At 41.0% G+C, this 26,432-nt stretch overlaps 1 long non-coding RNA gene across 1 annotated transcript in view; it reads right to left on the bottom strand.

Annotated features, from left to right (window-relative positions):
- Positions 1 to 19,799, bottom strand: part of LOC128642759 (uncharacterized) — a 107,389-nt gene extending 87,590 nt beyond the window's left edge. The window contains exons 1-2 of the long non-coding RNA XR_008399703.1: positions 19,787 to 19,799; positions 14,293 to 14,348 (exon numbers count right to left, since the gene is read on the bottom strand). This is a non-coding gene — a long non-coding RNA (uncharacterized LOC128642759). The remainder of the gene's footprint in view (positions 1 to 14,292; positions 14,349 to 19,786) is intronic.
- Positions 19,800 to 26,432: the final 6,633 nt, after the last annotated feature.

The raw sequence follows: 26,432 nt of genomic DNA on the forward strand, positions 1-26,432 counted from the left end.
ATTTATCTGTCTTGTTTTACTGTGACACATTCAGTATGATGCGCTTTACCTATATCACAGTAGCACATTTATCCGTCTTGTTTTACTGTGACACATTCAGTATGATGCGCTTTACCTATGTCACAGTGGCACATTTATCTGCTTGTTTTACTGTGACACATTCAGTATGATGCACTTTACCTATGTCACAGTAGCACATTTATCTGTCTTGTTTTACTGTGACACACTCAGTATGATGCGCTTTACCTATGTAACAGTAGCACATTTATCTGTCTTGTTTTACTGTGACACATTCAGTATGATGCACTTTACCTATGTCACAGTAGCACATTTATCTGTCTTGTTTTACTGTGACACATTCAGTATGATGCACTTTACCTATGTCACAGTAGCACATTTATCTGTCTTGTTTTACTGTGAAACATTCAGTATGATGCGCTTTACCTATGTCACAGTGGCACATTTATCCGTCTTGTTTTACTGTGACACATTCAGTATGATGCGCTTTACCTATGTCACAGTAGCACATTTATCTGTCTTGTTTTACTGTGGCACATTCAGTATGATGCACTTTACCTATGTCACAGTAGCACATTTATCTGTCTTGTTTTACTGTGACACATTCAGTATGATGCGCTTTACCTATGTCACAGTGGCACATTTATCCTGTCTTGTTTTACTGTGACACATTCAGTATGATGCTCTTTACCTATGTCACAGTAGCACATTTATCTGTCTTGTTTTACTGTGACACATTCAGTATGATGCGCTTTACCTATGTCACAGTAGCACATTTATCTGTCTTGTTTTACTGTGACACATTCAGTATGATGCGCTTTACCTATGTCACAGTGGCACATTTATCCGTCTTGTTTTACTGTGACACATTCAGTATGATGCGCTTTACCTATGTCACAGTAGCACATTTATCTGTCTTGTTTTACTGTGACACACTCAGTATGATGCGCTTTACCTATGTCACAGTAGCACATTTATCTGTCTTGTTTTACTGTGACACATTCAGTATGATGCACTTTACCTATGTCACAGTAGCACATTTATCTGTCTTGTTTTACTGTGACACATTCAGTATGATGCGCTTTACCTATATCACAGTAGCACATTTATCTGTCTTGTTTTACTGTGACACATTCAGTATGATGCGCTTTACCTATATCACAGTGGCACATTTATCTGTCTTGTTTTACTGTGACACATTTAGTATGATGCACTTTACCTATGTCACAGTAGCACATTTATTTGTCTTGTTTTACTGTGACACATTCAGTATGATGCACTTTACCTATGTCACAGTAGCACATTTATTTGTCTTGTTTTACTGTGACACACTCAGTATGATGCGCTTTACCTATGTCACAGTGGCACATTTATCTGTCTTGTTTTACTGTGACACATTCAGTATGATGCGCTTTACCTATGTCACAGTGGCACATTTATCTGTCTTGTTTTACTGTGACACATTCAGTATGATGCACTTTACCTATGTCACAGTAGCACATTTATCTGTCTTGTTTTACTGTGACACATTCAGTATGATGCGCTTTACCTATGTCACAGTGGCACATTTATCTGTCTTGTTTTACTGTGACACATTCAGTATGATGCACTTTACCTATGTCACAGTAGCACATTTATCTGTCTTGTTTTACTGTGACACATTCAGTATGATGCACTTTACCTATGTCACAGTAGCACATTTATCTGTCTTGTTTTACTGTGACACATTCAGTATGATGCGCTTTACCTATGTCACAGTGGCACATTTATTTGTCTTGTTTTACTGTGACACATTCAGTATGATGCGCTTTACCTGTGTCACAGTAGCACATTTATCTGTCTTGTTTTACTGTGACACATTCAGTATGATGCGCTTTACCTGTGTCACAGTAGCACATTTATCTGTCTTGTTTTACTGTGACACATTCAGTATGATGCGCTTTACCTATGTCACAGTAGCACATTTATCTGTCTTGTTTTACTGTGACACATTCAGTATGATGCGCTTTACCTATGTCACAGTGGCACATTTATATGTCTTGTTTTACTGTGACACACTCAGTATGATGCGCTTTACCTATGTCACAGTAGCACATTTATCTGCTTGTTTTACTGTGACACATTCAGTATGATGCGCTTTACCTGTGTCACAGTAGCACATTTATCTGTCTTGTTTTACTGTGACACATTCAGTATGATGCGCTTTACCTATGTCACAGTGGCACATTTATCCGTCTTGTTTTACTGTGACACATTCAGTATGATGCGCTTTACCTATGTCACAGTAGCACATTTATCTGTCTTGTTTTACTGTGACACATTCAGTATGATGCGCTTTACCTATGTCACAGTAGCACATTTATCTGTCTTGTTTTACTGTGACACATTCAGTATGATGCGCTTTACCTATGTCACAGTAGCACATTTATCTGTCTTGTTTTACTGTGACACATTCAGTATGATGCGCTTTACCTATGTCACAGTAGCACATTTATCTGTCTTGTTTTACTGTGACACATTCAGTATGATGCGCTTTACCTATGTCACAGTGGCACATTTATCCGTCTTGTTTTACTGTGACACACTCAGTATGATGCGCTTTACCTATGTAACAGTAGCACATTTATATGTCTTGTTTTACTCTGACACATTCAGTATGATGCGCTTTACCTATGTCACAGTGGCACATTTATCTGTCTTGTTTTACTGTGACACATTCAGTATGATGCGCTTTACCTATGTCACAGTGGCACATTTATCCGTCTTGTTTTACTGTGACACATTCAGTATGATGCGCTTTACCTATATCACAGTGGCACATTTATCCGTCTTGTTTTACTGTGACACACTCAGTATGATGCGCTTTACCTATATCACAGTAGCACATTTATCTGTCTTGTTTTACTGTGACACACTCAGTATGATGCACTTTACCTATGTCACAGTAGCACATTTATCTGTCTTGTTTTACTGTGACACATTCAGTATGATGCGCTTTACCTGTGTCACAGTAGCACATTTATCTGTCTTGTTTTACTGTGACACATTCAGTATGATGCGCTTTACCTATGTCACATTAGCACATTTATCTGTCTTGTTTTACTGTGACACATTCAGTATGATGCGCTTTACCTATGTCACAGTAGCACATTTATCTGTCTTGTTTTACTGTGACACATTCAGTATGATGCACTTTACCTATGTCACAGTAGCACATTTATCTGTCTTGTTTTACTGTGACACATTCAGTATGATGCGCTTTACCTATGTCACAGTGGCACATTTATCCATCTTGTTTTACCGTGACACATTCAGTATGATGCGCTTTATCTATGTCACAGTGGCATGTTTATCCGTCGTGTTTTACTGTGACACATTCAGTATGATGCGCTTTACCTATATCAGCCAATCAGAATTAAGGTAGGAAAAATCCTATTGGCTGATGCAATCAGCCAATAGGATTGACCTCGCATTCTATTGGCTGATTGGAACAGCCAAATAGAATGCAAGCTCAATCCTATTAGCTGATTGGATCAGCCACCTTAATTCCGATTGGCTGATAGGATTCTATCAGCCAATCGGAATTCAAGGGACGCCATCTTGGATGACGTCACTTAAAGGACCAGTCATTCAGTCGTTGGCCGTCGGATGAAGAGGATGCTCCGCGTCAGATGTCTTGAAGATGGACCCGCTCTGCTCCGGAAGGATGAAGATAGAAGATGTCGCCTGGATGAAGCCTTCTGCCGGTCTGGATGTCCTCTTCTGGCCGGATAGGATGAAGACTTCGGACCCTCTGGAGGACCATTTGTGCCCGGCTGGGTGAAGACGGTTCAAGAGAGATCTTCAAGGGGGTAGTGTTAGGTTTTTTAAGGGGGGTTGGGTGGGTTTTAGAGTAGGGTTGGGTGTGTGGGTGGTGGGTTTTAATGTTGGGGGGGTATTGTATTTTTTTTACAGGTGAAAGAGCTGATTACTTTGGGGCAATGCCCCGCAAAAGGCCTTTTTAAGGGTTATTTGTAATTTAGTATAGGGTAGGGATTTTTATTATTTTGGGGGGCTTTTTTATTTTATTAGGGGGATTAGATTAGGTAATTAGTTTAAAATTCTTGTAATTCTTTTATTTTTTTCTGTAATTTAGTGGGCGGGGTTTTCCGTAATTTAGTTTATTTAATTTAATTGTAATTAATTGTAGGTAGTTTAGGTAATTAGTTTAATTATAGTGTAGTGTTAGGTGTAATTGTAACTTAGTTAGGGTTTATTTTACAGGTACTTTCGTATTTATTTTAGCTAGGTAGTTATTAAATAGCTAATAACTATTTAATAACTATTGTACCTAGTTAAAATAAATACAAAGTTGCCTGTAAAATAAATATAAATCCTAAGCTAGCTACAATGTAACTGTTATTTATATTGTAGCTTGCTTAGGGTTTATTTTATTGGTAAGTATTTAGTTTTAAATAGGATTAATTTATTTAATTATGGAAAATTTATTTAGTTTAATTTAAATTATATTTAAGTTATGGGGTGTTAGGGTTAGGGTTAGACTTAGGTTTAGGGGTTAATAAATTTAATGGCGGCGACATTGGCGGCGGCAGATTAGGGGTTAATAAATTTAATATAGTTGCGGTGACGTTGGGGGGGCCAGATTAGGGGTAAATAAATATAATGTAGGTGTCGGCGATGTTGGGGGCAGTAGATTAGGGGTTCATAAGTATAATGTAGGTGGCGGCGGTGTCCAGAGCGGCAGATTACGGGTTAATAATATAATGTAGGTTGTGGCGATGTCGGGGGCGGCAGATTAGGGGTTAATAAGTGTAAGATTAGGGGTATTTAGACTCAGGGTTCATGTTAGGGTGTTAGGTGTAGACATAAATTTTATTTCCCCATAGGAAACAATGGGGCTGCGTTAGGAGCTGAACGCTGCTTTTTTGCAGGTGTTAGTTTTTTTTTCCAGCCAGCTCAACCCTATTGTTTCCTATGGGGAAATCGTGCACGAGCACGTTTAGCCAGCTCACCGCTGACTTAAGCAGCGCTGGTATTGAGGTGCGATGTGGAGCTAAATTTTGCTCTACGCACACCTTTTTGCGGCTAACGCTGTGTTTAAAAAAACCTGTAATACCAGCGTTGTCTTAAGTGAGCGGTGGGAAAAAAAAGGCTCGTTAGCAACGCACTCCTGTTACACGCAAAACTCGTAATCTCGCCGAAAGTATTTCCAGCATTCACTTTAAACAATGATGAAATGGTTAAAAAATGGGAGAGTATCCTTACAGAATGCTCTTTAAATATGATTCAGGTACTTATCCAGCATGTCACTTTAGAACTTAACAAATTAGATTCTGAGATCAGAATAACATTTTTAAAAAATTTGAGGAAAAATTTAACTATATTGATAAATATCAAACATATCAAAAAGAACTGGATAGATTAGAAAGTGAACTTATACAAACACTTCAAAGAGACATAGATGACTTCAAACATTAGAGAGTCTATAAATGGATGGAGGTATCATGCATCCACTAGACAAAGGTACAACAGACAAGAGAATATAATAGTTGTACTGTACTCTCAGATAATGAAATCACAAATACAGGAACAAACATTGTGGGGTTGAGCAATACATCAGCACTAATACAAAACAGCAGTTTTCCATCTAATGTGTTACTATCTACTAGTGGGGTGTCTTTTTTTAGCGTTAAGCCAAAGCAACAATAAGCCTGTACCAATATAACACCAAAAACCAGAGGCAACAAAAGGAAAAACTTTTTGCCCTACCAACACACTTAACAAATTTGAATTAACTAACGACATACATCCATCTGTTAACACGTAAATTACTTTAACAAAAAGATATATGCTAATAAAAATGCCATGTGTGGACTGAGGAAGAATTAGACACATTAAAATATTTAGAAGAACTCTTAGGAGAAAGTGATGAACATTCCCAGCAACATTATTGGAAAAAGAACATAAAACCTAAAGCTACACATACACCTTCTAATTCTATATCACCACAAATAAATAGAGGATTTCTCTAAAATTGTTTGTAACCAAGTATTCTGAAAATATGGCACTTAAAAAAGTTGAATCATGGACAGACACAATAAAAAAGTCATCAGACAAAGGTGGCAACATAGTATTATGGTCCAAAGAAGATTATGTGAATGAAGCCATGAAGCAGTTAACCAACAAAAATTGCTATAAAAAACTTTTACTTAATCCATATCCAGGTTACACCGAACAATACAACAAACTAATAATTGAAAACTGGCAAAATTATATTATCTGAAAAAACGAAAAAAAACCTTTTTGATCCAAAAAACCTCACACTGGCCACAATTTATTTTTTTGCCAAAAGTACATAAAAATGTAAACAATCCTCCTGGAAGATCAATTTTGTCAGGAAATAACAACCTTACAGAAGCTGCTAGCAGGTATGTAGATTCAAGTATCTCACAGCAATACCATCCTATGACCGCGACACTATGGAGGTGTTACAAATTACATGGCTTGTTACGGCTGATGTAGAGTCACGTTACACCAGCATTAAACACAATGATGGTATATCAGCCATAAGATATTTTCTTACCACCAATAAAAAGGATAATGATGAACATAATGAATATATTATTACATTAATGAGATATGTACTCACACACAATGTCTTCACATTTTAAGATTGTTTCTACTTACAAGCAAAGGACATGGCCATGGGCACAGCATGTACCCCAACATATGCAAACCTATTTTGGGGGTTTTGGGAACTACACAATGTCTTTACTGGAGGGATGGAAGATTTCACAAACCACGTTTCCCTTCGGTTTAGGTACATTGATGATGTGCCCTTCCTATGGAACGGCACAGAAGAATTATTTGCCAAGTTTCCATCTAAATTAATTGAGAATAACGTCAATATCAAACTTACTTAACAGGCAAATTTAAAACAGATTACTTTCTTATATCTGAAAATACTTAAAGATGAAGATGGTAGTGTAAGCACTACAGTATTTAGAAAAAGAAGCAGCAACAAACAGTTTACTACCCCACACCAGTGCACACCCTACAAACACTTTAAAAGCAATACCAATTGGTAAATTCTTCAGACTCAGAAGAAATTGTTTAAGCATACAAATCTTTCATGATGAAAGCATTGCCCTTACAGAAAGACTCCTACAGAGAGGTTATAGTAAAAGGTGCATCAAGCAAGCAAAACACAAAGCAATTAAAACAGAAAGAGGTATATTACTTCAACCAAAAGAGAGAACATTGAAGTTAAACAGTGCTCCAAGACTGATTACCAGATACAATCCACAATAACACCATGTTGGGGACATATTGAATGAAAACTTACACATTCTCCAAAGTGACCCTATCTTCAAACAAACAATAGGAGAAAGTGTAACCATAGGTAATAAAATGCCTCGCAACTGGTAAGAAACAAAACATACACATCCCTAAAATAACAGATAGGGACCCTGGTATGTATCCGTGTAATACCAATTCAATCTGCTCTCAAGTCATAAAAGCGAAAGAGATCTCTGATAAGAATGGCAAAATACACAAACTCCAATGTCATTACACCTGCATATCTACTGGCGTTATCAATGTCCTATACTGTCCCTGTCATATGGCCTATGTAGAGATGATGAATAGGGAAGTACGAGTTAGCATCTATAATTAAGGCGAGAGACGAAATGCGTAAGATGTAACTTTCCTTCACATCTTGGACATTTTATGCCAATAAAGTAACACTTAACTTTTATCAAGGAGTACCGACCGATTTCTTCTTTTTGCAAGTACGAGTTAGAATCCTGGAACACATGAACAACATAAAAAATGCAGAAAAAGATTAAAAAAAGAGGCAAAAACATCACCAGCATTGCAAAATATTTCCTTTTAACACACCAAAGTCAATCCAAACAATTGAAATTTACAGTTGTTCAAAAAATCTCTTTAGGCGTAAGAGGGGGAGATCTTGAGAGTTTAACGTTACAACCTCATGGTTAAAATGACTATAACAACTACTATGTATATATATATATAAAAGTCCATATCTTTACCACATTCATAATATCCACATATTCTTTCTTCATATGTCCCCCTCACTAGGTGAACTCACTTCCCAATAAGATGTTTCACTATCTCAGTCTAATATTCTTGCAAATTTTTACCTTATCTCATTTTTTGGAGTATTTAACTCCCCAACATCACTTTATCATGTTTTTAACGTATAATGTTAATTTTACTTTATATTTACTCCCACTGGGCAAAATTACAAGTTTTGAGGTATGGTTATACTGCTGAAAAATTGGCCTTTGTGCACGGAATGGCAGGTCTCCCATATTACAAGTCGCGGTGGTACATCTATACCGATAGCGTTTTAGCCTGTACCGCAACTCTCCATTCCACACTCAAAAAAATGGCTTTTGAGTGTGGAATATTCATTGCCCCTGTAATACAGGTTGTGCAGTCCGGCTGTAATGCTAGCATTATAGCTTATACCGCCACAATCCATTCCCGCGATCTGAGACCAGTAGTTATGGATTTTGCAAAGCAAAAATGTTTTACAAAACTCATAACAAAAATGTTACAAAGTACACTAACGCTCATGAACTACACTATTAACCCCTAATCCGCCAACACTAAATAAACCTATTAACCTCTAAACCGCCGACCCCCCACATTGCAACTACTATAATAAACCTATTAACCCCTAAACTGCCATCCCCCCACATGGCAACTACTATAATAAACCAATTAACCATTAAACCGCTGGTGCCCCATATCGCGACACACAAAATGAAACTATTAACCCCTAAACCTAACACCCCCTAACTTTTAATTAAAGTTACAATATATTAACTACCTTAAGATAAATAAATCAGCTCTTTAGTGTCTATTAAAAATAAAAGTAATCCCCAATCTAAAATAAAAAAACACCCCCCAAAAAAATCTAACACTAACCCCCAAAAATGTACTCACAGTTCATGAAGTCCAGACATCCATCTTCATCCAGGCGGCGACATCTTCATCCATCGTGGGGGCATCTTCTATCTTCATCCCGGTGGCGGCGCGGAGCTGAGCAGGACCAGTGGTGACTGCAACATCCAGCGCAGAGCCTCCTCTTCATGCGATCTTTGCCGCACACTGAAGATTGAATGCAAGGTTCCCCTTTTATATTTGGGGTACCTTGCATTCCTATTGGCTGAAATATTTATATCAGCCAATAGGATTTAAGCAGCTCTCATCCTATTGGCTGATTTGAAGATTTCAGTCAATAGGAATGCATGGTACCCCAAATATAAAGGGGTACCTTGCATTCAATCTTCAGTGTGCGGCGGAGATCGCATGAAGAGGAGGATCACGCTGGATGTCATCATTGCCGCTGGCCCTTTCATTTATTATTTTTTGTAATCTTAGATTTTTTTTCTTTTTTCGTAGTGTTAGGATTTTTTAGTTTTGTAACTTTTTTGTTTATTTTAGTTTTTTAAAATAGTAATGTTAGGTTAATTTATAGTTTAAGCTTAGGTTTTTTTTATTTCACAGGTAAATTTTTATTTATTTTAAGGTAGTTAGTATATTGTAACTTTATTTTAAAGTTGGGGGTGTTAGGTTTAGGGGTAAATAGTTTAATTTAGTGTTGCGATGTGGGGGGCTGTCTGTTTAGGGGTTAATAGGTTTAGTCTAGTATTTGCGATGTGGGGGGGAGACGGTTTAGGGGTTAATAGGTTTATTATAGTAGTTGCTATGTGGGTGGTGGAGGGTTAGTGGTTTAGGGGTTAATAGGTTTATTTAGTGTTGGCAATGTGGGGGCAGCGATTCAGGAGTTGATAACTTTAGTGTCGGCGATGTCGGGGGGAGGGCGGATTAGGGGTATTTAGATTAGGTGTTTATGTTAGTGTGCTAGGTTTTTACATAATCTTCTTGTCCCCATAGACATCAATGGGGATTGCGTTATAGAGATCGCCATTCCGCAAATACACACTTTCTCTCAATTGATGTCTATGGGGGAAAACGTGCACGAGCACGTCAAGTCAGGCCTTGGGTTTTGTGTGGTATGGAGCTTAACGCACCATACCGCACAACACAAGAAGTTTTTTTCTGTAACTCGTAATGGCAGCGCTATGGAGAGTGCGAAACCGCTAAATTGTTTGTGTTATTTACGCACCAGGTTTAGCGCACAATTTGTAATCTTGGTGACTACTTTTCTGCTTCATGTACACCATTTTTGCTTTATCCTACAATTGATACCTTCACTCCAATCATGATTGATATTTTGCTTTCTTTCACTCTCTTTTTATAGTTTCATATGTCACGGTACCAATCCGTTTTTACACCTCTGTTTAGTCACTAAACAGCAATCTTGCACGCATCAAGTCTGTCACCTTTTGTCAATCAATTTGACACCAGGTCTAATATATATTTAAAGTGTATATCATAACATTATATTTTGACATAAAAGGTAAATCTATAAATAAACATGAGCAGATGCAATACTATTGAGAAATTAATTTTTTTAACACAGATGTCCGCTTTTGCAAATTATCTCTAAGAATATAAAAAAGATTTGCAGCCTAATATGACAGATTATAAATTTCAGTAAATGAGAGCGAAAATATGTAACTATTTATCTCAATATAGAACAAATCTCTGCGACATGTTTTACATCACGTATGTAAATTGAATCATCCAACTATATCTCCCAAGGGATGACAGTTCAACTTCATTGGTCAACACAAACCCACCCCCATCAATAAAAAAAGCTATGATTGGAACAATTATTCAACATGAAAAACGTATGCAATCACAGATTGTGGCCATAGCGACAAACACCAATGTTCTGATATTTATTGTATATAGTTTAATTTAACATATGAGTGAAGATTGAATTAACCCACACAATCAACATATGAAACATATTTGGAAATGTCACGCTATTCACTATTGGTCTGTGTCATGCTCATACTATCGCCATTTACAATAGGCTGCAATACTGTGATTGAAAATGCAGCTACTAATAAGATCAACTAAAAATTTAACCTGGATCCAATGAAACGTAGGAGGTGGGACTAAGGATCAAATAAAAGATCACAATTCCAGTCGCCGCGTACCCCTCAGAGGAAGCGTTATGTGAAACAGACTGCTTATTCTGCAGTCTTTGGTATTTTCAAATAACCGCTGATATTACAACTTCACCTACCAGATAGAGTAATAATAATTGTAGATCCCGCTATAGAAGGGGCTTAGCCTTAGATTAGCTGAAATCTTTTTAACAATATTGCTACTGTGGCTCCTTATTATATTCACATTGCTACTCTGGTATACATTGTATCATTATAGGTTATTCTATATGCACTCAGAGTTTAAGTCATTTTAATTGTGGTGTGTGTGTATGTATCGTCTGGCTGTTTTTTTCCGCCCAATAAAATTAGTGTGTATGCATGGACAATACTATCCCCTTATTTATATTACAATCACCTTTGCTCCTTACATATTTAGAGTTAAGCAATCTTTTCTTTTGTGCAGTCTTTACTGCATTTTTGTAAAATAAATTACATAATATTGCTGAATACTCAGAGGCTTGCAAGACTGAATTTTATAAGTCTTAAAGGTGCATTACCCTCACTCTACTCCAGTCTAATTATTATTATTAGGTTCATAATAAATAGTAGGTGTAGACTGTTCTTTTAATACACCTCAGCAGGTAAAAAAAAATCATTGGGAACAAATTAAAGGGAAGAAAAAAATGCATAAATGTTTTGTAGATGATCCATTTATACAGCCCACCTGGCAGTGTTTTTGTAACAATGTATAGTTTTGCTTATTTTTTAATAACATTGTGCTGATTTTCAGACTCCTAACGCCACCACTAGAGAGTTACAGGGAGTTGAGGAGACAGACAGGCATCACTGTAGAGTGACAGGGAGCTGAAGAAAGTGACAAGCACCACTAGAGAGTGACAGAGAGCTAAAGAGAATGACAGTTACCACTAGAGAGTGACACAGAGGTGAAGAGAGTGACAGTTACCACTAGAGAGTGACACAGAGGTGAGGAGAGTGACAGTTACCACTAGAGAGTGACACAGAGGTAAAGAGAGTGACAGTTACCACTAGAGAGTGACACAGAGGTGAGGAGAGTGACAGGTTACCACTAGAGAGTGACACAGAGGTAAAGAGAGTGACAGTTACCACTAGAGAGTGACACAGAGGTGAGGAGAGTGACAGTTACCACTAGAGAGTGACACAGAGGTAAAGAGAGTGACAGTTACCACTAGAGAGTGACACAGAGGTGAGGAGAGTGACAGTTACCACTAGAGAGTGACACAGAGGTGAAGAGAGTGACAGTTACCACTAGAGAGTGACACAGAGGTGAAGAGAGTGACAGTTACCACTAGAGAGTGACACAGAGGTGAGGAGAGTGACAGTTACCACTAGAGAGTGACACAGAGGTGATGAGAGTGACAGTTACCACTAGAGCGTGACACAGAGGTGAAGAGAGTGACAGTTACCACTAGAGAGTGACACAGAGGTGAGGAGAGTGACAGTTACCACTAGAGAGTAACAGGGAGCTGAAGAGAATGACAGTTACCACTAGAGAGTGACACAGAGGTGAGGATAGTGACAATTACCCCAAGAGAGTGACAGGTAGCTGAGGAGAATGAAAAGCACCACTAGAGAGTGAAAGGGAGCTGAAGAAAGTGATAGGCACCACTAGAGAGTTACAGGGAGTTGAGGAGACGGACAGGCATCACTGTAGAGTGACAGGGAGCTGAAGAAAGTGACAAGCACCACTAGAGAGTGACAGGGAGCTTAAAAAAAAGTGACGGGCACCACTAGAGAGCAACAGGGAGCTTAGGAGAGCGACAAGCACCACTAGAGACTGACAGGGAGCTGAGGAGAGTGACTGGCACCACTAAAGGGTGACAGGGAGCTGAGGAGATTGAGAGTTATCACTAGAGAGTGACAGGGAGCTGAGGAGAGTGACATGCACCACTAATGGTGACAGGGAGCTGAGGAAAGTGACATATACCACTAGAGAGGGACAGGGAGCTGAAGAGAATGACAGTTACCACTAGAGAGTGACAGGGAGCTGAGGTGATTGACAGATACCACTAGAGAGTGTCAGGGAGCTGAGGAGAGTGACAAACTCCAATAGAGAGTGACAGGGGGCTTAGTAAAATTACAGGCACCACTAGAGAGTGACAGGGATGTGAGGAAAGTGGCAAGCACCACTAGAGGTTGACAGGGAGCTGCATAGAGTGACAGGGAGCTGAGGAAAGTGACAGGCACCACTAGAGAGTGACAGGGAGCTGAGGAGAGTGACAGATTCCACTAGAGAGTGACAGGGAGCTGAAGAGAATGACAGGCACCACTAGAGAGTGACAGGGAGCTGAGGATATTAACAGATACCAATAGAGAGTGACAGGGAGCTGAAGAGAATGAGAGGCACCACTAGAGAGTGACAGGGAGCTGATGAGATTGACAGATACCACTAGAGATTGACAGGAGGCTGAGGAGATTGACAGATACCACTAGAGAGTGACAGGAAGCTGAGGAGATTGACAGATACCACTAGAGAGTGGCAGGGAGCTAAGGAGAGTGACAGGCCCCACTAAAGGGTGACAGGGAGCTGAGGAGAGTGACAGATACCACTAGAGAGTGGCAGGGAGCTGAGGAGAGTGACAGGCACCACTAGAGAGTGACAGGAAGCTGAAGAAGGTGACCGGCACCACTAGAGAGTGATAGGGAGCTGAAGAGATTGACAGATACCACTAGAGAGGGACAGGAAGCTGAGGAGATTTAAAGATACCACTAGAGAGAGACAGGGAGCTAAGGAGAGTGACAGGCCCCACTAAAGGGTGACAGGGAGCTGAGGAGAGTGACACTAATCAATAGAGAGTGACAGGGAGCTAAGGAGAGTGACAGGCCCCACTAAAGGGTGACAGGGAGCTGAGGAGAGTGACACTAATCAATAGAGAGTGACAGGGAGTTGAGGAGAGTGGCAGATACCACTAGAGAGTGACAGGGAGCTGAGAAGAGTGACACGTATCAATAGAGAGTGTCAGGGAGTTGAGGAGAGTGGCAGATACCACTAGAGAGTGACAGGGAGCTGAGAAGAGTGACAGTTATCAATAGAGAGTGACAGGCACCACGTCAGGCAAACATTGACTTGCAAGTTAAACAAAAACTAAATCATTGTGGCCCTTTATTTGCAGAACTTGGACAACTCTGATACAGAACCAGGTGACACACAGTCTGTACAAACCCTTCGCCTACTTACCTTCCTTTGCACTTTGCTCTGCAAGTTTTGGCGAATGATATCTTTTTATAGCGTTCCTATTTAAAATGAAAGGTAATTATTTGTAATCTGCAGTCTATAATCAGCTCAGCTCTCACCACAAGAACATCTCGCCCCCTCAAAAAATAATTTTTGTTTGTACTTTCTCTTTTGCATGTGTAGGAATGATATATTGGGCAGAATTGTGTGGTTTTGTACCAAGTGTGGTTTCAAATAATATTTAATAACGTATTTTCCAGTAGGCTGCAATGCATAGCTCGTGCGGTTTTGTTACGCTTGTGCTGTATTTATTTTGGCTATATGTTGTATGCATCTGTCTAACAAAAAAGTGTACCCTGACTAAATGTCATTATTTTTTATTATCTGGGTACCCAAAACTTTCAGGTATCCTTTGAATTTCCAGTTGAGAGTTAAAACAGATACAACTTAAATATATGTATTTCTTTTATCAAATTAAACTCTTTCTCTTGGTGTCCTTTGTTGAAATGTAGATCATTTTCCATGAGAACATACTGAAGTAGGCTTATAAGTGTGCACACTATGAGCATACACTAGATTTAATGAAACCTGAATGTAAAACTAATATCTTATGGTGGGAAAACGTGCCGTAATATCGCAACTGGAAAATTGTGAATTCATAAAGATTTCGCCACAGTCAGAGATTGTAACTCACTCTCCATTATGGTCAATAAAAAAAGCATATTTCTTGTAACCAGCCAGTGCATAGCACAAGTTCCACTATGAAGAACACCAGGTGCACCAACGCAAACGCGCCGACAAAACATTTCAGAACAAAGAATTGAAAACACATTTTAAAACTCCCTAATTGTAATTCTACGTTCATTATTTAAACTTTCCAATGTACTTTTATTGTCTAATTTCCTTTGTTCTTTTATTATCCTTTGTTGAAGAGCACACCTAGGTAGGCTTATGAGCATAAATACACTAATGGGGGCTAGCTGCACACACATGCCTTTTGTCATTGGCTCAATGAAGCTCTGCTTTGCGGGTAGCTGTAAAATGCTGCAAAAGAAAGCAATTTACCAGACCAATGCAAAGCCTCAAAAATAGTGTTTTCCAGCAACACAGTATTAGTTTTTAGAAAGCTAAAAGAACTTTGTTGTTTGATGTCAGAATCACAAGATGATGGTAAATTCCCAGGAATACCAGGTGTTACTGGGACCAAACACATGAGTCAATAGAGTCAATCACTCTAAAATAGTTCCTTGACCTTTTATGTCGTCAAGCTCCGGTCCCTTAAACAACAAACACCCCAATACCATCCTTCCAACAACCACCCTCATAAATAACAGACAACAGACTTAGCTTTGGTACAACTTGGCCGCAGCCCTTTATTCAATAAATAACTTTGTAAAAAAACTTTAATAATTCAATAAATAAAGTGCAAGTAACTGTAAACATTTTACACATTAAACCAACAGTGGTGCTAGTCCTTCCTGTTTTCCATATCTTTCAACTATGGCCGTAACTCCTTTAACTGGACCCAACCGTGCAAGTGGTTGGGCCCGTCAGCGATCATCCAAATAAGTTTCTAAGGAACCCCTTGCCCTTAGAAACCCCCCATCTTGAATTCCCCCCATGGCACATACACAGTGCCTCCTTAAAATTAAGGATAAACAGCTGCAGACCAAAGTCATTCAAATGCACCCCATCAAGCAGATAGAACTCACCCTCGCCAACCTCAGCTAAGTCTGAATGGTGAACCACCGCACCACCAAGTCTCCGCACAAATGCCCCCATGATCTTATTTACTTTTCATCTGCTATTGTCCAAACGCACCGGGTCCCAAGCCGCCCTCCACACCATCCGCGGCAAAATGTTAGACCATACAATTGTCATGGAGGGGAACAACACCTTCAATCTACCAATGTCCCTTTTCATGCTTCTCACCAAGTCCCTCTGCGATAAACAACCAAGATCGTTCCCCCCAGCATGGATCAACAAAACAGTCGGAGACTGAAAACGCCTGCAATAATCCAACACCAGAGCCCCCTCACACCGAACCATTTCACTTCACAACGAGATTTGGGGATACCCAACTGCAATCCATCCACCTTCACCGAAGCCGCCCTCTGGGCCCAATAAGTAAAAGAGTGGCCGACCAGCCAAAAACGTTCCACACTTAAAACACAGAAAACAAATGTAACCACAAGAAAATTTCCCTTCAAAGACCCAACTCAGAGCGGACATACAAGCGAAAACGCCTAGATCCCCACCTACCAATGCCTTTAACCTCAGCCTCGGAAAGCCCCCTCATTGAAGCCTCCATTGCCGCCCCAATACGAAAAGAGTGGGTCCCAAAATCAGCCGAATTTAGGCCCAAATAACACAAGGCTTTTTTAAGCACCGCCCTGAACTGAAAATGTGACAAAGGTCTCCCATCCCGATGGACCAACAACGACCCACCCATAACGGGCCGAAACCTCAAGTACAACCGTAAACAAAGCCAAGGACAAACCTCTGACCCACTGGGAAAAAGGACAATCGTCCTACCCTTCTCCAGCTGATCCGTCTTACTCTTCCTCAAAAATATTTCCACCCTGGACTCGTACAAAGCCACATCTGCAAAACCCAAACCCCCCATAGAATTCAAATTCTTGCTGACCAATTCCGAGATCCGGAAAGCCCCAAAGAAGGCCAAAACGTAAGCCACTCTGAACAAACAGGTTTCAAACTCCGACAAGCAAACAACCTCCAAAATCCTATACAAATTCTTCAGCAATGAAAAAGTAATCGGTCTCCTCCTATCAGGGGAGGGTCCTACCGAACCCTCCTTTAAACCCTTTAGGACCTGTCGAACACAGAAAACCCTTGAAACATCTTGCACACCCAACAGCTTAAAGTGCCAGTCCTCCACTCCAAGCCGCCACAGATAACCCGGGCATGGGCAACCAGTCGTGTCCACCAGGGGGGCCAATTCCCGGAAACACCGCCACTGAAATCGAGAGAGGGAGTTGACAATGGAATTATAAACACCCGGGATATGCTTAGCCTTAATGCAAACGTTCATCCTCAAACATTTCAAAACCAACAGGCGCAACAAACGCAACACCGGCAAGGAAGAAGCCGTCAAAGCATACACCACCCCCATATTATCTGTTGAAAACACCACTGACCGATTACACAAATCAGCCTCCCAAACAAACAGTGAGACCACAATCGGGAACAGTTCCAAAAAGACTAAATTCCTCAACAAACCCAGCGAAGACCATTCATCCGGCCACCTATCTGCACACCAACGGCCCAAGAAATACACACCAAAACCACAACCACCAGCGGAATCAGTCACCAACCCCAACTCTTCATTAGACACCCTAGGAGCTTGAATCAATGCAGAACTGTTAAAACCCACCAAAAAACGCCTCCAAACCCACAAGTCATCCTTTATCTCCTTGGATAACCGCACAAAATGGTGCAGTTAAACAACACCCGCCGTAGCCAGCGACAACCGCCTGCAAAAAACCCTCCCTATCGGGATGATTCTGCATGCAAAATTAAACTTGCCTACTAACGACTGTAGATCCCGCAACATGATCTTTGTTGCCAACAAACAGCGGTCAATAACTTCCAGCAAGTCCATCACCTTGTCACTGCGAAGTCTGCACTCCATACTTATCGAGTCAATCGTAATACCCAAGAAGTCTAGGGTCGTAACGGGCCCTTCAGATTTCTCCTTCACAATGGGAACGCCAAAGTCTAACGCCACCTGACAAGAAACATCCTGTAGCCGCTTACAAGCCGGCGAACCAGCCGGTTCCACAAACAAGAAATCGTCAAGGTAATGGACCAATGACGACAAGCCCGCCCGCTCCGAGATGACCCACTCCAGAAATGTACTGAATTGCTTGAAAAAGGAACACAAAATGGAGCAGCCCATGGGCAAACACAGATCAACATAGTACGAGCCCTCCACACAACAACCCAGCAAATGGTGTGCGAAATCGGGTGCACAGGCAACAACCTGAAAGCCGATTCGATGTCAATTTTAGCTAACAATGCAGAAGGTCCCGCTACCCTCACCAATTCAACACCCTGGTCAAAAGAGTCATATTTGACTGAAGACAATTCCTGAGGAATACCATCATTTACCGATCCCCCTTTAGGAAAAGATAAATGATGAATAAGCCTGAACTTTCCAGGACCCCTCTTAGGTACAACCCCAAGCGGAGATATTCTCAAATCCGCAATGGGCAGGCAACCAAAAGGGCCCGCCACACGCCCCAACGACACTTCTTTACGCAATTTTTCAAGAACCACCCCAGGCCACAAGCGAGTGGACTTCAAATTACCCCTGAACACCCGACTCCCCCCTTGTGATGAGATAATAAAGCCGAACTGAAAACCATGGTACAATAATGCCGCCCGCTCCCTACAGTCCTGACCCATAGCGTACAGTACGAGCCAAGGCTCCATCATGTCTAGCCTCACCGGAGTCACCCCCTTTGTCAGCCGCGTCGCCTGCTCCACCTGATTTACCCTTACGGAAACACTTTGCATAGGGGTGGGATCCCCCACACCCAGAGCACTCATGCTTAAATTTACATGCGGAACCCCACTTACACAGTTTTTCATTAAATGCAAAGCAGCACCCCTTTCTAACCGACACCGGGGACCCGCTAGAGGAGGAGCTACCGGCTCCCTACCGAAAGGACTGGGAGGCTCTCAAAGGTGTCATTATTTTGAGCCACAAACCCATGTCCCGGTCGTCCCACTTCATATCTGGCTTGACCGACAGCTGTTGACGAAATTGTTCATTGTATGACCACCAGGCCATATCCCCGTATGTCCTTTGCGCGGCCGCAATCTCATCTAGGTAACAAAACAAGGCACCGCCTTGATCCGGGAACCTACTAGAACCTACCAGCAAACACACTTGCTTACATCACAAAGGCTTGGAACCAATTAGTAAACGTTTTAGGTAACTTCCTATAACGTTTTTTCCTCTCCTCCTCCTCCTTCTTGGCCACGTCCTTTTTCGAATCCTCCAGAATCTCAAAAGATTGCTCAAGTGGAAGGAGGGAAAACAACTCAATAAATTCCCGTTTACATATCTTTTCTTTGATTTCCAAAGTCAAATGTATCCCTAGCGGGCCAATGGAACAGAGGCAAGAACGGGACATCGCCGTGTCCGCCACTCTCAGCTCTGCCCCATAAACCGGCTTAGGGGCTCCACTAGCAGAAACCACCGATGGCCCAGAACCCTGAACCATTACAGGAGCCCCTCCACCCACGCCCAAGGGTCCCGCCTCCGCGTGGACCTCAAGCGTCCCCAGAACCAGAGCACCTGACGCCCCCGGCGCTGGAACCCATGACCTCTCCACAGATACATCCCCAGCAGGTACAGCTCCCTCCAACTGTAACAACAAATCCCTCAAGCCCGCAACTACCCTTACAGCCACAGAATCACTGTCACTCACTACAACATTCCCCCTCACATTAGCCAACCCTGTCTCACCTGTTGAAGCCTCCGCCGACTGCAGTCCCCTTGATGACTCTCCTGTAGACGCTTGGAGCCCGCCAATACGCGGCACCGTTCATTGCTGTACGCCCTCCTGCATTATGGCAGCCGTCCGTGTATGCTGGTCCGGCTGCCGTGGCTGGTCCTGAAAAACAACAGCACGTGAACTCATATTCAGGGGAGGAAAACCCCTACCCCCCATCTTTCCTGATGCAGGCTGGCACCCCTAGCCGTAGGCACCCCCCTCCCTCTCTTAGGAGCTCCGCCCCCTTCACCCCCAGACCAGGGGGCCTCTGCCCCCGGCCGATGTCTAGCTCCCCCTCTAGAAACCCCCACATGGCCCAGCAATTTACCCGGCCATCTGTTCCCCCCCACCCAAAACAACAAGTGGTCGCTGTACATGTTCTGGCCCCACTCTGGATCCCGGCTCTCTCTACCCCCTGGCCCTACCCCCTCCACTCACCTCTCCACCAGCAACTGGCAAGGCATCCCGTTGTCTGCCGTCATCAAGCTCATGATGAATGGTATCCGTCCAAGAGCCGTGTAGGCCAAAGAAATCCTCCTCCAAGCCGTCAATAGTGTCTGCCTCCGCGGACGGGCCAGGCCGAGGGCAAGGCCATTGCAATGCAGTGCTAGCATCTGAAAAAGAAAAACTCACACGTGAGCCACCTACAACAACATTACTACTCCTCCCGGCAACTAAGGGGACCCCAGATGGCGGAACCACAGTAGAGGCCCTAATCCCTGCCCCCCCCCCCCAAAACAGCTAACCATCTTACCACTAGTCCCTGGAGAGGGGGGGACACACTCATCATCTGAGGAATTCAAAAACAACCCCACCGCCCCAGAATCCAGTTCAAAATCCTCAATCTCCTCCCCAGACCCATACTCACTATCCACTAAAAACCCCTGGGACCTGTCCTCTGCCACCTGCCCCCTAACGCCAGGATGAGCCATGATGGGCCTATTCAACACACCCTGTCCATGCTGGCCAAAGCTTCCACCCACCCCATCCCCCACAGAAGTCTGATTAGGGGCCAAACTCCCCTCCCCCTCGCTTATATCCTACCACCCCCCCCAAAAGCCAAAGGAGGACCGCTAGGCCCAGCAAGGCCCAGATTACTCCCTGCCAACTGGCCCCCAATTACAGGCCTCTCCTGGCCGTGAACAACCGCCGCGTCACCTGATCTACCTGAAGTGGCCGGAACAGCCACAGTCCTCAGCTCCGGATCACCGCCGCTCCTCCCCGCCGATGACGTCACCGCCGCAGGCCTGGATGGAGTAGATGCGCCAACAGCCGACACTGCAACAGCCGCCTTTTTTCCGGCACTGGATCCAGCTTTTCGCCCACCAGCAGACCTGCAGCTCACCTCCGGACTGAGCCTGGATGGAGGCCTCGAAGGCCGAGAAGATTTCCGCATCCGGAACGGACACACAAGCCCTCAACAACGACCGAACCTGCGACTCCAGCCAGGTAGGTCCTCGCTCCTCAGCCACCTCCCTAAGCCTACGCAGAAGATCGTCCACCGCAGCCAAACCACAGGCAGAGCGGGAGAACCAGGAAGAGAGATGTTTTCTCTAGTCATACAATAACAATCTGCTGGTTTTCCCGCTCTGCCCGCCTATTTAACACTTTGCCTCCAGCTCCTCCTATAGCACCTCCTACCCCATACAAGGGCCTCTTCCTCCCAGGTCAAAGCTCCCTCCGTCCATGCCCTGCAGCCTCCAGGAGCCACTTTATAAACCACACAAACAGCAATATTGTTATTTACCAGTTAGAGAGCAATATATTGGAAAGCTCCAGTTGCACGACCGTGTCAAGCGAATAGATTGATATACTGGAAGCCTCCTATGCTAGGATCATGTGATGCCCTTTTCTGACTGTATTCCCAATATCTGTTACATTATGTATAAACCTATTGTAAACCACTTAATCTCATATTCAGCACAAGTTGCCGTACAAATGAATGGCAGCAGCATGCATCATTTACTATTATTTATGTGTTTCTTTTGAAAGCAATGTAATAGGGCTCAAATTTCCATCTTCCCATAAGAAAGATATCAGTATGGGCAAAACCAGTAAAAAACATAATAAAAAGATTTCATAACTTTACTCTTTTAACAATATATACATTTGCCCAGTTTGGGACTTGCCCTGTGAAAAGGATATAGGTTTAACCCATGCAAGTTCAGCCTAAATGAGCCACAAACTCCTATATCTCTATCTAAAAAGAGTAAAGGGGAAACGCAGTTAATGTCATGTGATAAAATTCACTCCAAACATAAATAGAAAATGGATTCATTTAGTTAAAGGGACATTGCATCGCATATTATTTGTTTTATGATTTAGACTGTGAATACAATTTGAATTTACAATTTACTTCTAATATTAAATTTGCTTCGTACTCATGTAATTCTTTGTTAAAGTGCGCTGCGGAATCTGTTGGCGCTCTACACATAAATTATAATTATAAAGTGATATCTAGTTAGGTAGCATGCACATGCCTGCAACACTACATGACAGGTAATAGTGCTGTTATCTAGTGCTCTTACTAATGTATAATATTGTGTATTATAGAGATACCTAGGTAGTATCTGTAGCACTACATGACAGGCAATAGTGCTGTTATCTTGTGATCTTGCTAATGTATAATATTGTGTGTTATAGAGATACCTAGGTAGCATCTGTAGCACTACATGACAGGTAATAGTGCTGTTATCTAGTGCTCTTGCTAATGTATAATATTGTGTTATAGAGATACCTAGGTAGTATCTGTAGCACTACATGACAGGTAATAGTGCTGTAATCTAGTGCTCTTGCTAATCTATAATATTGTGTTATAGAGATACCTAGGTAGTATCTGTAGCACTACATTACAGGTAATAGTGCTGTTATCTAGTGCTCTTGCTAATGTATAATATTGTGTGTTATAGAGATACCTAGGTAGTATCTGTAGCACTACATTACAGGTAATAGTGCTGTTATCTAGTGATCTTGCTAATGTATAATATTGTGTTATAGATATACCTAGGTATTATCTGTAGCACTACATGACAGGTAATAGTGCTGTTATCTAGTGCTCTTGCTAATGTATAATATTGTGTATTATAGAGATACCTAGGTAGTATCTGTAGAACTACATGACAGGTAATAGTGCTGTTATCTAGTGCTCTTGCTAATGTATAATATTGTGTGTTATAGAGATACCTAGGTAGTATCTGTAGCACTACATGACAGGTAATAGTGCTGTAATCTAGTGCTCTTGCTAATGTATAATATTGTGTGTTACAGAGATACCTAGGTAGTATCTGTAGCACTACATGACAGGTAATAGTGCTGTAATCTAGTGCTCTTGCTAATGTATAATATTGTGTGCTATAGAGATACCTAGGTAGTATCTGTAGCACTACATGACAGGTAATAGTGCTGTTTTCTATTGCTCTTGCTAATGTATAATATTCTGTTATAGAGATACCTAGGTAGTATCTGTAGCACTACATGACTGGTAATAGTGCTGTTATCTAGTGCTCTTGCTAATGTATAATTTTGTGTTATAGAGATACCTAGGTAGTATCTGTAGCACTACATGACAGGTAATAGTGCTGTTATCTAGTGCTCTTGCTAATGTATAATTTTGTGTTATAGAGATACCTAGGTAGTATCTGTAGCACTACATGACAGGTAATACTGCTGTAATCTAGTGCTCTTGCTAATGTATAATATTGTGTTAGAGAGATACCTAGGTAGTATCTGTAGCACTACATGACAGGGAATAGTGCTGTTATCTAGTGCTCTTGCTAATGTATAATATTGTGTGTTATAGAGATACCTAGGTAGCATCTGTAGTACTACATGACAGGTAATAGTGCTGTTATCTAGTGCTCTTGCTAATGTATAATATTGTGTGTTATAGAGATACCTAGGTAGTATCTGTAGCACTACATGACAGGTAATAGTGCTGTTATCTAGTTCTCTTGCTAATGTATAATATTGTGTGTTATAGAGATACCTAGGTAGTATCTGTAGCACTACATGACAGGTAATAGTGCTGTTATCTAGTGCTCTTGCTAATGTATAATATTGTGTGTTATAGAGATACCTAGGTAGTATCTGTAGCACTACATGACAGGTAATAGTGCTGTTATCTAGTGCTCTTGCTAATGTATAATATTATGTGTTATAGATATACCTAGGTAGTATCTGTAGCACTACATGACAGGGAATAGTGCTGTTATCTAGTGCTCTTGCTAATGTATAATATTGTGTGTTATAAAGATACCTAGGTAGTATCTGTAGCACTACATGACAGGTAATAGTGCTGTTATCTAGTGCTCTTGCTAATGTATAATATTGTGTGTTATAGAGATACCTAGGTAGTATCTGTAGCACTACATGACAGGTAATAGTGCTGTTATCTAGTGCTCTTGCTAATGTATAATATTGTGTGTTATAGAGATACCTAGGTAGTATCTGTAGCACTACATGACAGGTAATAGTGCTGTTATCTAGTGCTCTTGCTAATGTATAATATTGTGTTATAGAGATACCTAGGTTGTATCTGTAGCACTAAATGACAGGTAATAGTGCTGTTATCTAGTGTTCTTGCTAATGTATAATATTGTGTTATAGAGATACCTAGGTAGCATCTGTAGCACTACATGACAGGTAATAGTGCTGTTATCTAGTGCTCTTACTAATGTATAATATTGTGTGTTATAGAGATACCTAGGTAGCATCTGTAGCACTACATGACAGGTAATAGTGCTGTTATCTAGTGCTCTTGCTAATGTATAATATTGTGTGTTATAGAGATACCTAGGTAGTATCTGTAGCACTACATGACAGGTAATAATGCTGTTATCTAGTGCTCTTGCTAATGTATAATATTGTGTGTTATAGAGATACCTAGGTAGTATCTGTACCACTACATTACAGGTAATAGTGCTGTTATCTAGTGCTCTTGCTAATGTATAATATTGTGTTATAGATATACCTAGGTATTATCTGTAGCACTACATGACAGGTAATAGTGCTGTTATCTAGTGCTCTTGCTAATGTATAATATTGTGTATTATAGAGATACCTAGGTAGTATCTGTAGCACTACATGACAGGTAATAGTGCTGTTATCTAGTGCTCTTGCTAATGTATAATATTGTGCTATAGAGATACCTAGGTAGTATCTGTAGCACTACATGACAGGTAATAGTGCTGTTATCTAGTGCTTTTGCTAATGTATAATATTGTGTGTTATAGAGATACCTAGGTAGTATCTGTAGCACTACATGATAGGTAATAGTGCTGTTATCTAGTGCTCTTGCTAATGTATAATATTGTGTGTTATAGAGATACCTAGGTAGTATCTGTAGCACTACATGACAGGTAATAGTGCTGTTATCTAGTGCCCTTGCTAATGTATAATATTATGTGTTATAGAGATACCTAGGTAGTATCTGTAGCACTACATGACAGGTAATAGTGCTGTTATCTAGTGCTCTTGCTAATCTATAATATTGTGTGTTATAGAGATACCTAGGTACCATCTGTAGCACTACATGACAGGTAATAGTGCTGTTATCTAGTGCTCTTGCTAATGTATAATATTGTGTGTTATAGAGATACCTAGGTAGCATCTGTAGCACTACATGACAGGTAATAGTGCTGTTATCTAGTGCTCTTGCTAATGTATAATATTGTGTTATAGAGATACCTAGGTAGTATCTGTAGCACTATATTACAGGTAATAGTGCTGTTATCTAGTGCTCTTGCTAATGTATAATATTGTGTTATAGAGATACCTAGGTACCATCTGTAGCACTACATGACAGGTAATAGTGCTGTTATCTAGTGCTCTTGCTAATGTATAATATTGTGTGTTATAGAGATACCTAGGTAGTATCTGTAGCACTACATGATAGGTAATAGTGCTGTTATCTAGTGTTCTTGCTAATGTATAATATTGTGTTATAGAGATACCTAGGTAGCATCTGTAGCACTACATGACAGGTAATAGTGCTGTTATCTAGTGCTCTTGCTAATGTATAATATTGTGCTATAGAGATACCTAGGTAGTATCTGTAGCACTACATGACAGGTAATAGTGCTGTTATCTAGTGCTCTTGCTAATGTATAATATTGTGTGTTATAGAGATACCTAGGTAGTATCTGTAGCACTACATAACAGGTAATAGTGCTGTTATCTAGTGCTCTTGCTAATGTATAATATTATGTGTTATAGAGATACCTAGGTAGTATCTGTAGCACTATATGACAGGTAATAGTGTTGTTATCAAGTGCTCTTGCTAATGTATAATATTGTGTGTTATAGAGATACCTAGGTAGTATCTGTAGCACTACATAACAGGTAATAGTGCTGTTATCTAGTGCTCTTGCTAATGTATAATATTATGTGTTATACAGATACCTAGGTAGTATCTGTAGCACTACATGACAGGTAATAGTGCTGTTATCTAGTGCTCTTGCTAATGTATAATATTATGTGTTATACAGATACCTAGGTAGTATCTGTAGCACTACATGACAGGTAATAGTGCTGTTCAAGTAGTGATGGGTGTGGGGAGCGCTCTAAAAGAGCTGTGAGTATAAACTATGATTTGAAGTGTGTATACACTGTGATAGAATG

Source organism: Bombina bombina, chromosome 12 (genome assembly GCF_027579735.1).
Source record: "Bombina bombina isolate aBomBom1 chromosome 12, aBomBom1.pri, whole genome shotgun sequence".
NCBI classification, from domain to species: domain Eukaryota; kingdom Metazoa; phylum Chordata; class Amphibia; order Anura; family Bombinatoridae; genus Bombina; species Bombina bombina.